Here is a 16,402-nt window from a genome sequence, read left to right on the forward strand (position 1 = left end):
GTAAATTATAAACAAACGTTAGTACTAAATATCTTTTATTTATTGCTAATTGCGGCGCGAATATAATTTGTTCATTTTATCATTGGGAGTGATAAAAGCAATACGATTTTAATGGCTTCATATTGTCGGGTGTCTTTAAACGATTTATTGTATCGGATAAAAATGTGTCTTATGTCAGACTTGAGATTTCTGAAGATTTATTAAGAGTTTAATGGAAATTTAATGTGAATTCAATGTGTGGTTGTAAGTTTAGTTTACAATTCAGGAAATGCATTTGGAGTTATGACAATACTCATAGGCCATTAAATTGACGGCTCATTGGTCTAGTGGTTAGTACCCCTGACTGCGAATCCATGGGTCCCGGGTTCGATCCCCAGCTGAGACAAACATCGATGTGATGAGCATTTGGTGATGTGCTTAGGTCTTGGGTGTATATGTCTATCTCTCTATAATATGTATGTATATCCGTTGCCTAGTACCCAGCATGGGACTGGGTCAATTGGTGTGAATTGTCAAAAAATATATATATGTATATAATAATATTATATATTTAAATAACGGTAAAAAATAACGCAGTTAATTATAGTTAAAGCTTGCTGCTATAAATAAAATAATTTATATTATTCGATCATCTTTAAAATTTATACTACGAAAAAAATAGCTTAAACGTAAGTGAAGACTATGTGAATCCCAAAAATACTATTACCATAAATACCATTAACATATTACTTACCTATTTATGGATTTATTACTTATTTATCAAACCTATTTACTTACGAGCCTACCTAAATGAGTCAGTGATATACTATACATACAAAGTTGCCAGAATGAAGCATCGAAAATTGGTATTCGTTTTCTTAATAAATTATTTCTTGTGTTTGAAGATATCGTTTTATTAGTAATAGACCGCTCGTTCTCATTCAAAAATAATATTTTGGTTAAATTATTCAATTTTATTGTTGAATATTACAATTACAATATTTATGTAAAAGCATGCCATCCTGCCAAGGTGGGAGCTTGTAGTTTATTGTTTATCAGAATGCCAAATCATAAAATGACTGCTTTCCGACTGATTTGAGAGCGACCGCCGATGCGAAAACCGCTGTGTGAGTTCGAAAAGTGAGTTACAGAATCGCAGGGCTGTACTATGCTAAAATACCTGTTTAATATTAACATTGCACCTTTTCTAAAATGTTTAGGGATGAGAACCGTGGAAATCAGTTAACTAAGACAATTAATTTAGGAGGAATAGGGAAACGTTAGGGCTACTTTTAAATGTTTTAACGCATTGCGACATACGTCTTTTAGTCGCGAGGTTCATGCGCAAACGGCATTCGGCGGTTGTCCCTCGTTACGAAAGCGCGTTTCGTTGGAGTCGTTAAACGAATTCGTTAGATCGTAAGTGTACAGTGGAAGTTGGTGATTTTTACAGTGAGTGTTTTAAGTGATATTGACGTGATTATATACAGTGCACGGTGGATGAAGCAGGTATTCTTATTGATAATGATATTTTTTTTAGTTAATTTTTCTTGTTTGTCCGATCTTAATTAACTTAAACGTTAACTTATTAAATAATACGTCAGTAGTGAAATTTTCTGGGCTTTTTAGCGCTGTATTTTAATGATTAATTTTAACTGTTGTAGAAAATAATAAAAATAGTTTCAATCCCCATTGATAAAATCAGTTTTCAGATAGTTTTAACGCAATTCCAAATTAAGTAATTAAGTAATTTTATTTATTATTAAATATTGCATTTGGAAAAAGAAAAAATCTACTTACAAGAATTAAATTAACCTTTAATTAAAACTAAACCATTTTATATGTAAGTAACATATTTTTCATAACAATGAAATGCCTTAATAAAGCTTTATATGTAAATGTTATTAAATATACATACAAAAAAGCTTAAATGTTCATAATATTATATTCTCTAAAGTTAAAACTACGTTTAACTAAACTGGGTTTCCCTGAGTACCAGCGAGTCAAGTCTAGCCCTAATTACTTTTAATTTAACTAAACGTTACCTTCTGACCTATTTAACCCTGGATTAAAGACTATATAGAACTAGTTTACCCCAGCTTTGCATTAGGTATTTAAGGATAATAACTTTGCTTATAAGTTCATTAAGAAAGCAGGCAGGAATTTTCATTGGGTCTATTTATAATTTAGCTTATATTATAAAAAGAAGTACGTCAAGGACCGACGTTTTTTTTTATAGTCTGGTTTCAGTTAGTTAGGAATAAGTAATTTATACAGTCGGTACAATTCGGTCGTTAGTATGAAAAATGTATGCATGAAAAAATCGGTTGTATTGGAAAACAACTAAATTTTTTGGATAATTAATGAATTTCGATTCTATTCGATAACTAAAGAGACTTTGTCTAGACTTAACTATGTTATGATTTGCATGTATAAATAAAATACACTATAGTATTGGCAAAAGTACTGAAAATATATAAGCACACGCCAAGGTTGCATAGATTTGTGCTAAAGGAAAGGGTAATTTCTGTGCCTGTCAAAATCTAAATCTTCGTATCCCGATAACAAAGTTGATTTAGTCAATATTTCTTTAATAAATATATTTTGATTGAGAAATACATTTTAACCATTATTAAATAAAATTATAGATAGTATACTTATTTAATTAAAATATTTTTTTTTATTGTTAAAAACGTTTTTTTACGTTTAAAAAGATTTTAAAAACGTTTACATTTGAATTGTTCTAGTTATCAACATGTTCTGTTCATTGAAATATATAAAAAAGAATGAAATGCTCTTCGTTTGCCTCGCTAAGACTCGAAAATGACTGGACCGATTTGGCTAATCTTAAAATATTTGTGGAAGTTCGGGGAAGGATTAAAAAGAAGAAACATAAATAAAGAAAAATACTAAAATCGACAATTGTATTTTCCAATAACAACTGTTCCTACTTGGGAAACATGTCTTTTTAGAAATAAAAAAATGTCACTTATTGTCTAAATGTGTAGATAAAAAATTCGTGTTTCGGTCGTTTAAAAAAATATTTTGACACTAATATAGGTAGGTGATACGACGATTACTGGGTCATCTAGTGTTCAATAAATTTTAGTCAATGAATTATTTTTACAATATCTGCAATTCCATTTTGTTACATTCAAACATACATTTAACCGTATCCCACCCCTTACCATCAGGGGTCACGGGATTAACTTTCTTTTATTGCATAATGTTCGTCCTTAACTTCGTCAACGCGGCGCACCAATTCATCTTCACCAACTTTTCCGGGTTCAATAAAAACTTTGTTATGAAAGTTACAGCTTAAAGCCAAATAAAAATACACTTCACGCTTTAGGATAATAATAAAGTTTAAAAACTCTTGCAGACACCCATATCATATTTCCGCGCTGTATTTTTCCCTTGACTTATAAAAACTAATCTAATTACAGTGTTTTGTTAAGTATGGTTAGGTTATGCATCCAGGTAAGTCTGTATTATTTTCTTACTGAAAGTTTCCATTCAAAAGATAATTTTAGCATGAATGCAATTTATCTTGGCCTACGACGGACCATACGTGCTGTACTTGACAATAAAATTAGTTATATAAATGTAGCAAATTGTAATATCTTATCTTAATATATAAAAATTACGTGTCACGTTGTTTGTCCGCTATGAACTCCTAAACTACCTAACCAATATCAATCAAATTTGCACACCGTATGCAGTTTGATCTAACTTAAAAGATAGGATAGCTTACATCTCAATTTATACCTGCAATATTATTTTATTGCAACATATTTGTTTATTATTTGATAGTCACAATTTTAACAGATGGCGCTGTGTTGAAAGTAGCAACGTTTCACATAAGCTATAATTTAATGGCATAACCACCAAAAAAGCATGGTGGTGTTCTCCTGCCGTTTCTCTTGAATAGTTTACTACTATGTAATATAACAAAAATCTTAGCCACAGCAACGCTTTGCCGAGTCTACTAGTATTCTATATATTATTGTTAAATTCAAGTTAATTCTAAGCGTAACGACTAACTTAGCATTCTACTCTCAACCCTCACACTTACAAGCAAAACAAAAAATTGGCGACATATGTCCAGCTTATTTATATTTTTGCGCTTTTAGATTAAAATTAATTAAATACTTGCTCTAAAAATAACAAAACACGTTGTCTTTTACTTTACACAATTTATAATATTTTTCCTGCATTTCGCCAAGACGTTATTTATAGCGATATTAATAAATATTACAAATTCCTGCGGCATTCACAGGTATTCAAATAAAGAAAGGCTATCGCATGCCACGCTTCCGAAATCATAATTGGTTTGTTCCGTTGAATAAATTCCACAAGATTAATTCAATTTAATTAAATTCGTGTTCCTTGTTGTGTTTCTAGTTCCGTTTGTGCTGTCAAATTGGAATAACAGTTAAAATATGCCGAAGTTTTTATGAACAGCGAGGTAAAGCAATGTTTTTTGCAATAAAAGTAAAAAGTAAAAAAACATTTAATCATATAGGTAACATAATTAACACTTATGACTCGTCAGTAAAGAAATACTTATTAATGCTTCTAATTTTACATTTACTGCCAGTTCTCAAATCAAGGGCGTAGAATTGGAGAGAAGAACTGGCAATTAACTCTCCGCCACTCTTTTTAATCGCCATTTTTTTACACAACGTTTGTAAGGAGCTGCAGCCATTTCACCATGTTTCACATGACATATCAAGTAATTAATAATAGTAACATATATTAAAAACAAAGATTTGTCATCTATCAGCAGGAGGCATGGTCAAAAAGGAGCACGCACATACATTCTCGTGGGAACAACATGTAAACACATAGTCGAAATAACCAACATCACCGCATACACGAATTCAAGTACAACCAGTCACCACAAGCAGCACCCGTTCACGAGCATGACGCATGGCCAGCCATCGGCCCCTACGCCATATTTTAAGGAGAGAGACAACCCGACGCATATAAAAAATATAATTATATATTTAAAAATTTAAATTATGACTTAAAATACGTGACCATACTTGCGATAGAATACGAATAAAACAAAACAATTACATTACAATTATTAAACACAATGTCACAATTATTTTTTTATTATCTACGATTAAAAGGGTTGTCAGTATGAGATCGCTTAAGGCTAATGCCCAAAAGGACATACATTTATTGAGATACAAAAAAATTATATAATTCCTTATTTTGTCCTTTGAAAGATATTTAATTTCATTTTATTGTGTGGGTTTCATTAGCTCGGATTACATTCCGTTGATTCTATTTTGAAATTTGGATTTAATATCAGCTTAAGCTTAACTGACAGAATAAAAGGTTAATGAATTGTTAAATAATCAAAAATATATAACTGGAATATAATGTACTCAAAAGCTCACTTTTGAAATTTTAGAAGCTTTGATCGCATAGATTATAAGTATTTTTTTAGGATTATTAGTGACCTTTTTTAACAATACTCGTTGTATTTCAGTAAATTTACATTATACGAGTACCATAGTTTACCATTTTAACATAACACTTATCACATTATCATTCGATGAGAACCTTATAAAAATGCAGTAATTCAGTAGTTATGGACTGATCACGTTCATTTAGTAATGTCATGTTAATAAAAGAAACAAACGTACAAATCTTAAAAGGTCGCAACGTACTGGCAAGCCTTCTGGCATTGTATGGCGGTATCACCTAACATCAGGTGAGCCGTTTGGCTGTTGTATTAAAAAAACCCGTGTTCGCGTATAAAGTTCGTGTTGAAAGTATTGGTCGGTGGAGTTTTCTATATATCTATTTGTATACCTATTCCTTAGACATTGAACGTCCAGCGAGAATAAAGCCCGCCTATCCGACACTCCACCCAAAAACAGTTTCAAATTCATATATGATAATCAATCTATGATAAATCTAGCGTAATTATACCAATTTAAATACAAAATATGTAGGTGATGAATGAAGCTATAATTATATAAATCTGAATTATAATGATCTAAGCGTCTTATCTTAAGACATAAAACTTCTTAAATTCTGGTAGTTAAATTATAAGCCATCAAACTAGTACACACCTTCGGGGATATAGATGGCGCTAGCAATATTAAATTCGATCGTCACTAGAATTAGGTTCCACACCTTAGTCAACACTGCTTGCTGCAAAATATATTCCTGCGTTTGTATCATGGGTTTCTCTTGAAGTTTCGGCGGAATTTAGCATCGGTTAAACTAAGCTACGTGGGCAGTTATGTTTATTGTATGCGATAAATTTCACCTATGTATATATATAAAAATTCACTGCTGTTCGTTTGTCTTGCTAAAATTCGAGAATGGCTGGTCTGATTTAGCTGATTATGATCTTGAAATATTTGTGTAAGTTCAGGTATCGGTTTGAACAGTGGGAAACATAAATAAACGAAAATTGAATTTTCCAATAAAAAAAGTGTTCCTAGTTGGGACATTTTTGATATCTTTTATCTTTTTAGCAATACAATATGACACTTGGATGTCAAATATTTATAGAGTCTTCAGAGATTAGAGTTCCTTATCTGTAATAAGTCCGATCTCTTTGGTTTGTTTTAAAAAAAATTATTAAGTTTTTCACCGGGTTGGGTTGATAATAAAATAACGTAGGATAATGTATTATTATCATGCCTTATAGATTTGCTTCAAATTATTTTATTAATATGCTAAGTCATGATAATCCGTATTAATCCTAAATTACCACTCAATTCCTCGGAATTCCAATAACAGCAATACCGAGCTAAGTGAATTCCAAGGCAATCAAATGTATTGTGAATGTTTGTACACAAGATTAGAGATGACTGTCGCCAAACTAATTTATAGGCGTAAATGTACGTTTGTGACATCGGTAATGTGATAAAAGCGATATAGTCCTAGAAACGCCTAGATTGTCTCATTTCCTTAGCTAAATTGAATATTTAGTTGCCATGCGGCTGTTATTGGGTAATTTAAATTTAGAATAGGCCAAATAACAATATCATCAGACATTAGTGGGGATAATATCATCGAAATTTAATGTAAATAATTTAAGGAGTGTGTTAAATATATATATTTTTTTAAAGAGCGTATTTTAGTTATCGTTGTAATATGTTTTATTATTATATATATGTTTCATTATCTTTTCTAAAAAAATATTCTTTTACCTTTTATTGCGAAACTAATTTAAATAAAACAAGATATGATTTAGTATATTGATAACAATAACAATTTACATTCAATATTTAATATTGAATTCCGTTATTTCGATTTAGTGATCTTTTAACAATGTGTATACGACGCAGCCTGCACGAAAACGCTTGTTACGTACTGAGTTATAAGCTTCGTGCGTTACTAAGACCCTAAGAGAAGCGAACCGGCTGTTACGACAACCATAAGAAACTTTTGGATAAGGGATAGGTTGAAGGGTTGTGTGCTATGGATCTTAGTCACACCCGTAGTGAGTATCTTCCTATAATATTAATGTCTAAATAACAACACCCACAAAAAAATTGCCCGATTACTTCATCCTTTAGAGAGACATGCGGCATTGCAATAGTTTCTGTATATTTTTGAATACACTTTTAAGTTAACTTTTAATAGATGAGTTTGAGTAGGTACGACATTAAGAAACATTGTTACAAACAGAAAGTATGTATTAACGACCACAGAGCTTCTATTTGATAAATGAAGTTGTTAGGCATTTATGAATTAATTTTCCATTTTAAACAGATTAGTCACTTCCAGCTAATCTATAACCGAAACGCAAAGTGTCTATCGCGTGAGCAGGAACAATTAAATCAACAAATATTTGCATGACGTGTTTTCACAGGCACGTTAAGTGATTATTGAGTTAAGGATTAATTAAGTAAATTAAATAAGATTTATTTTACTTACGGTTCAATTACAATATGTAAATGTTAACAGAGAGAGTTTGCGGGTTTTCTAATTTATACTCTACAAATTTTAGGGTTATGTGTGCCTCTTTGCCAAGATAATTGTTTATCGGCTTTGCACCAATTAATTTTTTTTCTATAGTTGCAATATACTGTAAATTAAAATTGGTTTTCTGTGAAGAGCCAAGAAATTCTGTGAACTTTGCCATTATTAATTGGATTGGATATATAATTGGTTCATTAGAGTATTGTGTATTGCAATACTAAACAGCGGATATCAAATTGGCTTTTGAATCCAAAAGCTCCACTGATTTTTTTCTTTATCGTGGGAAAATGCGTTACGCATACCCTTACGCGAATGCCTTATGTAGGATTTTGTGTGAATCACATCATCTCCCTACTTTGTTTACCCACTAAAACCCCACGGCGCAAACAGCAATCGCCGATGCAAAGATCAGCATTACTTCTTTTGGACTCATTTTGTTAACGACCACAACGCTATTTGGCTATTATTATTATTACTTTATTAATTAATTTAGCGTTTACAATTGGCCCATCGTTTCGTTACTTCAAACAAATATATAGAATTAAGTCCCGCAACATTCTAACGAGGCACGGGGCAGACACATTTCTGCATCTGTAACGAAATGACCAGCCTTTGCCAAACACGTCTTCGATATTTGATTCATACGCTTGCTAAATCATCACCATTTAATGTTGATCATCATCATCATCATTCATCACTCATCACCCTACGTTAATTGGACATATAAAATACATAAAAATTCCATTGATGCGGAGACGGGCGACCTTGGGCTTTTCCAACAAACTAGACTTACTTTTCTCTAACGTTGCTATTGTAAATATGTAACGTAAACTTACCTCGATTTATAGTCCATTGAAAAGTTACATTTGGGATTGCGTTTTTAGAGGACGCAACTTTATTTATGGAACATGTAGGGGGGGTCAATACAAGCTTAACTCCAAGTTTGTGGGGTTGGCGTGCTTGTCCCCCGGCCGCCATCTTGGATAAAGGGGTCCAAAAACCATGTTTTTGGCTATATCTCCTGAACTATCCATCGTACATAAAACTTGCAAAAAAATAAAATTGCGTCCTCTAAAAAACGCAAGGTTAGGCCTAAAAAATGTAACATTTCAATGACCTATTAAGTCGCTTAACAGTAATTGTTAAGTGTTATCGTCTCTCATACAGTTTTTTGCATTCGCTCAATTCACCGTCGCATTTAGGATGTGTCGAGTCAGCGCGGCCACTTTGGCCCAGCGCCATGACAAACTTAACTGTGAAAATCGATGAATTTTATTTGAGATATTTAAAAATAAGATTAAGATTTTATATAGATTACGTATTACGTTATTTGTATAAATTTTTAATTATATTATGCTTTAAGCAGGGTAATTATATGTATCTCCATATATCGTTGTTTTACCTACTAGAGACTTCTAGAATTACATTATTTTGATTTCTCTCAATAAGTATACAACTAACTCAACTATACCCGAGAAAAGTTTAGATGTATCATATTTTAAAGTTTCGTTATTGTTGAAAAGGAATCTAGTGGAATATAAATAAATGTGACAGTTTTTTAACTATTTTGAAATAAAAGGGATAGCGGGGAATAATCGGAAAATTGTCGCAGGGAATCCCCGTCGGAAGTCGAGTACCAATGAGAACATAAACGGACTTAGTGTAGTTATAGTTTACTCGAATAAAGGCTATTCTTATTTTTTAAAGTGAAACTTTTATTACATCGTCTCAAACTTTTTCGTCTGTGTGTTGCATGTCGCGTGACGGTCGGCCGCGGAGTAGGGATAAAGTGAAGGCGCTCGTCATCGCAGCCAAGGCCAATATGGCGGCGCCTATAGTTCGCAGCAGCAGACTGTGTAGTGTATAGACTATTATTTAATATGTGTATATAATCTAAATAATTGTTAAGTATTATGTATGACGTACTCTCTAAGACACAGAGTTCAATAAAAATACTAACATTATTTTACGATTTCCCATTATTATTCCAATTTTCGAAGTATAAAATTAAGATTGATAAAGCGATTTTTATACCCTTAATGGATTATTATTCCAAAAAATTTTAGTTAAATGTCTATAATGTGACACCACACAATCCATTTATTTATTTTTATATATATGATATAATTACACTTTAAAAAATGGTTGAGCTTTAAAATCGTGATCATAATTGCTGAATGTCTGCGAAGTAATTATTTATTAGGTAACTCCTTACAACAAGTTAGATCCAAACATCTTATAGGTTAATGAAAATCCGTTAATCCGTTCGGGATGTGGTGTGGCATTACAGAATCCTAAAGCAACATAAAAGGTTTTGCGTGTAGACGTGATTATAGTTAGGCAACTTCGGTTATTTTGTTATTAAGTAGCGCCCTTTAGGGTTTGCGATCAGTGTTAGATGTGTACGATGATTTACGTCGTATCTTTACTTCGTAGTTAATATCGCTTTTTAATGGAACAGGCGTAACTAACAAGAATCATTGAATAGCTATTATATTTCGTATAAGATTCGTAAGCATGGCGTAATGCTTGCCGTCAAAAATTAGGGCTGTCTATGCTTTTACTTCACTTAGGTATGCGAATTTACTATTACATGTTAGTATAAAAAAGTTGGTAATTATTTCAGATTTTAATTGTATTTTTTAGTTATTGAATAAAATTGCCAATCACATTGCTATAAAAAAATTAGTTTGATTTTTCCACAATTGGGAGTAATAAGTACGAAGCTACAACAACAAGCATGTCCAGAAACTAATAATAACGGAGTTAAGCCAAAATTATACATATTTGCTTCCGTTTTATTAATAACCTGGATCGCATCTGTCACCTTAATATTGGGTAAATTCATATGAATCTTCATCTTCTTTCTTTTGCACCTGATTATTGATCTGTGTCCATATGAAAACAAAACTCATTAATGCCTTGAATCTTAGATTTTAAAATCGCCTTTTTTATTGAAAACTCCAAATACATTTATAAATGTGAACAAAAACACACGCTACAGCCTTTTAGGCCTGGTCGTCAGATTGCTGTATCTTTTGGAATTTCTTTTGGCAAGTTGGAGAGCTGACACACGCCGTCCAGTTTTTGGAATCTAAGACTGAAGCTACTGGGCTAACACTGCTCCAAAATAACTATGTCATAGATTATATTAAACATATTTTTTATCATTCTGTCTGGTTCAATCAGTTCTATTATAACTTAGAAATATACTATGTTCATTCTTTTCCCAACAGAGTAACAATAACATGTCGTATGATTATAATAACGTATAAGTGTTTTTATATACTCTTTATTTATTATCATTGCGTTTAAGTACTTCATATTCCCAGTGGTACAATTAATAATAACCACGTTTTATTTATATTGTAGTCGCGGATTCGCTTTACGCACCTCGAGGCTGTTTCATCATATTTATTACTTTAACATTTGTGATCATTTAAATATTTCAAGCAGTTGTAATGTATTTTTACCAATAAAAAAATAAAGTTTAATAAAAGATTTGTTTATAATGAAACTATAACTAGAATGTAGTTACACTCACACACTCATTGGTATGCTCACAAACTCATACTCACAAAAAATGGGATTAGTTCAAAATTGTAATTTAAAAAAAGAAGGTATTTTAGTAAATTTAATTTGTTATTGGCTGGGAAACAAGAAACATGTATTTTTTACTCAAAAGGTCCCCAAATCTTACACATGGTAATGCATTGTTATAACGAATAACCACATTTTTATTTTTAAAAATAAATAATTTTAACATAAAGCGGTATATAAAAGTAATTAAAACTTTATTTATTTCATATATTCATTTGAAATTTAATTTTAAAAGTGACGAGTGTTATAAGTTGAGTTACGTTATTAAATTTTTAGGATAATATTATCACCTACTGATTTGTGACTCAGTATTTACAAATTTATTAAATTTTATAGATAAAAACGTTTCAGACCTTAAATCATTGTAATCAAATTCCATCGCTTTGATTTTACTGGCGAGTTGGCTTTAAGGGATTCTTCGCAGCAGTTACGTAATCTCAATGTGATTGGTAAATTTAATAAAACTTCGAGCAAATCGATAGAAATTGTTTAAAAATAATTGACACACGTTATTTTGTTCTATTTTTAGTAGATTGAATTTGTGATTCAATAATGTAACCTCTTTGTGAATTAAGTATATGTTTAAAGAGTCTGATACCATTTTGACTTCGGTATATAATTCTTATAGTAAAATATACTTTTCTTTAATCGAAGAGAAAATTATATTTGCGCATTTATTTAAAGTCAAAATATTGCCTCACTCAGATAGCCGAATAGGTTACTAAAGCACTCCTCGCATGCGAGACTTTCGGGGTCGCCTTCGCGTACCGGCTTAGCTACCTTCAAATTGCGTTAAGGCCGATTTACATTATCTTAGTGTTTAGGAGAGTGCTTTAGGATAGTACTTTAGTTGAAACATGTAAACGCTACTTGCTCTAATAAACGTTACGCTAAAGAACTTGCCTTTCAAGTGGTACTAAAGCACTCTCCTAAACACTAAGATAATGTAAATCGGCCTTTACGTGGTAGGAACTGTTCGCGTACCTTTTACGTTGCCATCCCCTTCGTGCTCGGATTGGGTTGCTGGAAAACCGCTCTCAATGATAAGATACTAGCTGACCTTAGAATGAATGAATGTATATAGTTCTAGCGATGTGTTGCATAGAATAGTATGTGTATCGTCTTAGTTTTTATAAAAAATTGTCGAAAACAGTATCGAAGAGTCATAAAGTATTTGTTTAAAAAAGGTTTATCTCTGGTCCATATAAAAAACGATTAGATGACAAGTACAAAGAGTCTTCGCCGTCCTACAGCACAGTAAAATTGGATGAAAGAGTTTTTTCCAGGGACAAACCGTTGACGGCATCGGCCATGAAGGTGGAAGAGTTCACTCCTAAAACTATTGCTCAAATTGTCAGGGTTATATTAAAAAATAAAACTTATAATTTATTTACCTACGTATGCCTGTAATAACCCCTTTATATTGTATCTAAGGCCTTTATTATTGAAATTTAATATTAACGTAAAATAACATAAAGGTTTTACCAATGAAATAGTATTTTCAACGAAATGTAATTCATTCGGTTAATCATGCTTAATAATATATTACACTTTGACCTACTTACATAACATTAGTTTTGTTCATAATGGAGAATAAAATGCTTTTAAAACAGCGTATTAACGAAATATCGGGATATGTTTTGCCCGTGATTCCTGCGCATAGAAATTGTAATCACATGTATATCTTAAATTATATATGAAATTGTTCAGGATTTTCGTACTATAAAAATCATAAAAAAAAAATAGTGTGTTTATTCATTTGACAACAATTCATTATAATGTGTAGGATTTGGGAACCCTTTTAAGAAAAAAAAATACCTGTGTCAAGGTTCCCAGCTCTTCCATAACAAACTAAACAATGGTACAGCAAGGGTCATTCTGAATCCGCCGTATATTTACCTGGCGGAGGTCGGCTCCAGTGCCTCCAGAGATCCATCAGTATCTTTTCTATACAAGCACGCTCCGGTGAGAGGCTGGACCATGCGCCTCTCATCCCTGACGTCGTGCGTTCGAATCACGGCTGTGCACCAATGGATTTTTCTTTCTATGTGCGCATTTAACATTTGCTCGTAAGGTGAAGGAAAACAGCGTGGGGAAGCCGATAAGCCTTAGACTCTAAAATGGATGGCGTGTGGCGAGACGGCTACCTACTTGCATATAAGAAAAATACATGATCACGAAACATATACCAAAATCGAGGCCCAGGCCTAAGTCGGTGAATTTTTGAAGTTATACTTCTTTAGGCGCGTTATGAAAAATTGATGAGAGTGAAATTTTACGATGTGCGCGCACCGTGACACAAAATTAACAGAATGAAATTTCCCATGGAAGATGCTACGGCATTGGATATAATTTAAAAACAACATTCGATTAATAATAGAATTTATGTTACACTTAATGTAAGAGAATAATAATAAATATTTATTTATTGAATTTTTCAAATGTAAACTGAACTTTATTGACTATAATGACTCCTTTTCCAGTCTTTGATTATTTAATTGTAATTAATTATTTGCATGCAATCAAAAACTATTTTTAATAATGCCAAAGAAGTATAACTTCTTACGCGCGTACATAAGTACACGCACCCTTTTTTTAATAACTTCCAAGTTTCTGGACGTACTCGTAGAATACAGTGAATATTCAATTCGGTTGTTTTACTGTTTGTAAAAATTACCCGAAACAGAAAAAAAAATGATCATGTGTTTCAATAAGTACGATAGTGTAAATATTTTGAATAATTCTGGTTCTATAAATTCGAAACCACAGAAAACTCATTTTAGAAGACTTCTTACCTCAAAAATGTTCCGTGAAGCTCTATTTGAAATATGATGATAATCCCAGCTTTATCCTTTCACCGTTTCAGGGTTAAAAAGTATTACATAATATTACAGGGACGAACTCAAGAAATTTGTACATTTTAATTTTTTTTATCGAACAGGGGGCAAACGGGCAAGAGGCTCACCTGATAGTAAATGATACCGCCGCCCATAGACACTCTCAATGCCAGAGGGCTCGCGAGTGCGTTGCCGGCCTTAATATTTATATAGGACATTCATAAGAAAATAGTCACAACGTCGGTGTCAGTAGGAATTCATATCAAATGATTTATTGAACTAATCCTTAAGTATATAATAATGTAATATATTATTTTTGATAAACGCTTAATGTGTTGAGCCGCTCGTATCAATAAACCGAGTGTGTGAGGCTATTTAAATCGGTTAGAGAAAATATTATTTTGCGACACCACATTTGAGTGCAGGTCTTATCTTTATTTATAATTTATTAGTCTATAAATAGTCCTATCAATCAATCTATATATTTTCTATTTGCAATTAGGTAGTCTGATAACCTGTTACTACAGAACTTCCATAAGATAGGCACTAGATAAGACTATCAAAAAGATGGTAAATTTCAGTATGATTTAAACTTGCAAAACTGCAACATGGTAAAGAGGCAATAAAACTTTAATATTATAATTGGAGCCCCTTAAATACGGTTAAGACCCTCAAATACGGCCACTGAAGTTAAAATGCAAAACCCTTTTCGAGATTATTAAGTCGGATTCTTATGGAGAGAAATATCATGACCAGCCCGATTGTCCCAGGAGTTTAATTTAATTCGCAGATCCATTACTTTTGTGGGATTCGTAAAGTGTTTTGAGGTAGAGGTTTTGAATGGAAGTGTTGATAACATCCAATTTACAGTTTAGGATATGAGAACATTTTAAATTTCGAACTTTCTTGAGAATTTTTAAAAGTTTTTTTTTTAAGTTTTGAAATATCATGACACTTATAAGCCATTGCACATAATAAATTACTTTTAATTAATAATAAGGATTATGAAATCACTATTACTATTGACCATCAAACAGTCGTTAATTTGTAGACTTTTTTTTTTAAATAATTTTATGGCCTGGTAACGAGACCTTTAAGCCAATTTGTAGACTTATTAATATTGACAAATCAAATAAACAATAAGTTTTAAACTGATTAGACGTTTAGTTAATTCATGAGCTTTGTGACATATGACATTGGTAGCTGACATTGGCGCCATTGTTCTGACATATATAATATATATTACTATAAAAGAAATAAACATAAGCAATTTTTATCTCTACGCAATATCGCTAAATAGTTTGAAGTAATAAATAAATCGTACTTTATCTTTGTCCCCTAAAATAGTACAAATACCATCATGATGTATCGTTGTTTGTATTGCCGATAATTTAGGCAAACATTTAGATTTTATTAATGTGTACTAGTTATTTAGGTTTCGATATTAGGGATTACGACACGTAAAGCAATAAAATGTATGGTTTCATGAATTTCAACGCCGTGATAAACAACACAACACAACAATCTAAGATCTATTTGAAAAGAAAAAAATATTTTTGTGTATACAGATGCCATAGAAATAAGAAAATAGGAAGACTCTTTGAATGTCCTATGAAGGGGCACGCTGAAATTCCGCCCTCAGATGGCACGCATCTTCTACGTAATACAGACCTGGGTCTCTCTTCAATTTAGTGTCTGTCCTTTGAAAGAGATTGAGTCGTAGTCATAACTTCTCGCGCAAGCCTTGTCTAATCACAGGTGTATATTTACTTTCATAGACTAACATCATAGTAGTCTGATAATGTACAATAGTGAATAATGTAACCAAATCGTATTAGTTGCTGAGAAACTGCTTTTTGGCAGTCATTTTTGGGATGGGGTAGACATATTTTGCATATTATTTATTTTAATAGATAACTTTTTGTGACTTCAATGTAATCCAAAACCTTGTTTTACAAAATTGACAACGTGCGTTTTAAGTTGTTATTTTTATTTTAATTACACTCCAAATTATTATTTTATTTTTA

General features: G+C 31.9%; 1 protein-coding gene across 5 annotated transcripts in view; it reads left to right on the forward strand.

The window, feature by feature from the left end:
• The first annotated feature begins 1,346 nt into the window (after positions 1–1,346).
• Positions 1,347–16,402, forward strand: part of LOC125053082 (protein madd-4) — a 219,306-nt gene continuing 204,250 nt past the window's right edge. For all 5 annotated transcript variants that reach the window (XM_047654287.1, XM_047654290.1, XM_047654291.1 and 2 more), the window contains exon 1: positions 1,347–1,488. The gene's annotated coding sequence lies outside the window, so the exon portion shown is untranslated. The remainder of the gene's footprint in view (positions 1,489–16,402) is intronic.

Source organism: Pieris napi, chromosome 10 (assembly GCF_905475465.1).
Source record: "Pieris napi chromosome 10, ilPieNapi1.2, whole genome shotgun sequence".
NCBI classification, from domain to species: Eukaryota; Metazoa; Arthropoda; class Insecta; order Lepidoptera; family Pieridae; genus Pieris; species Pieris napi.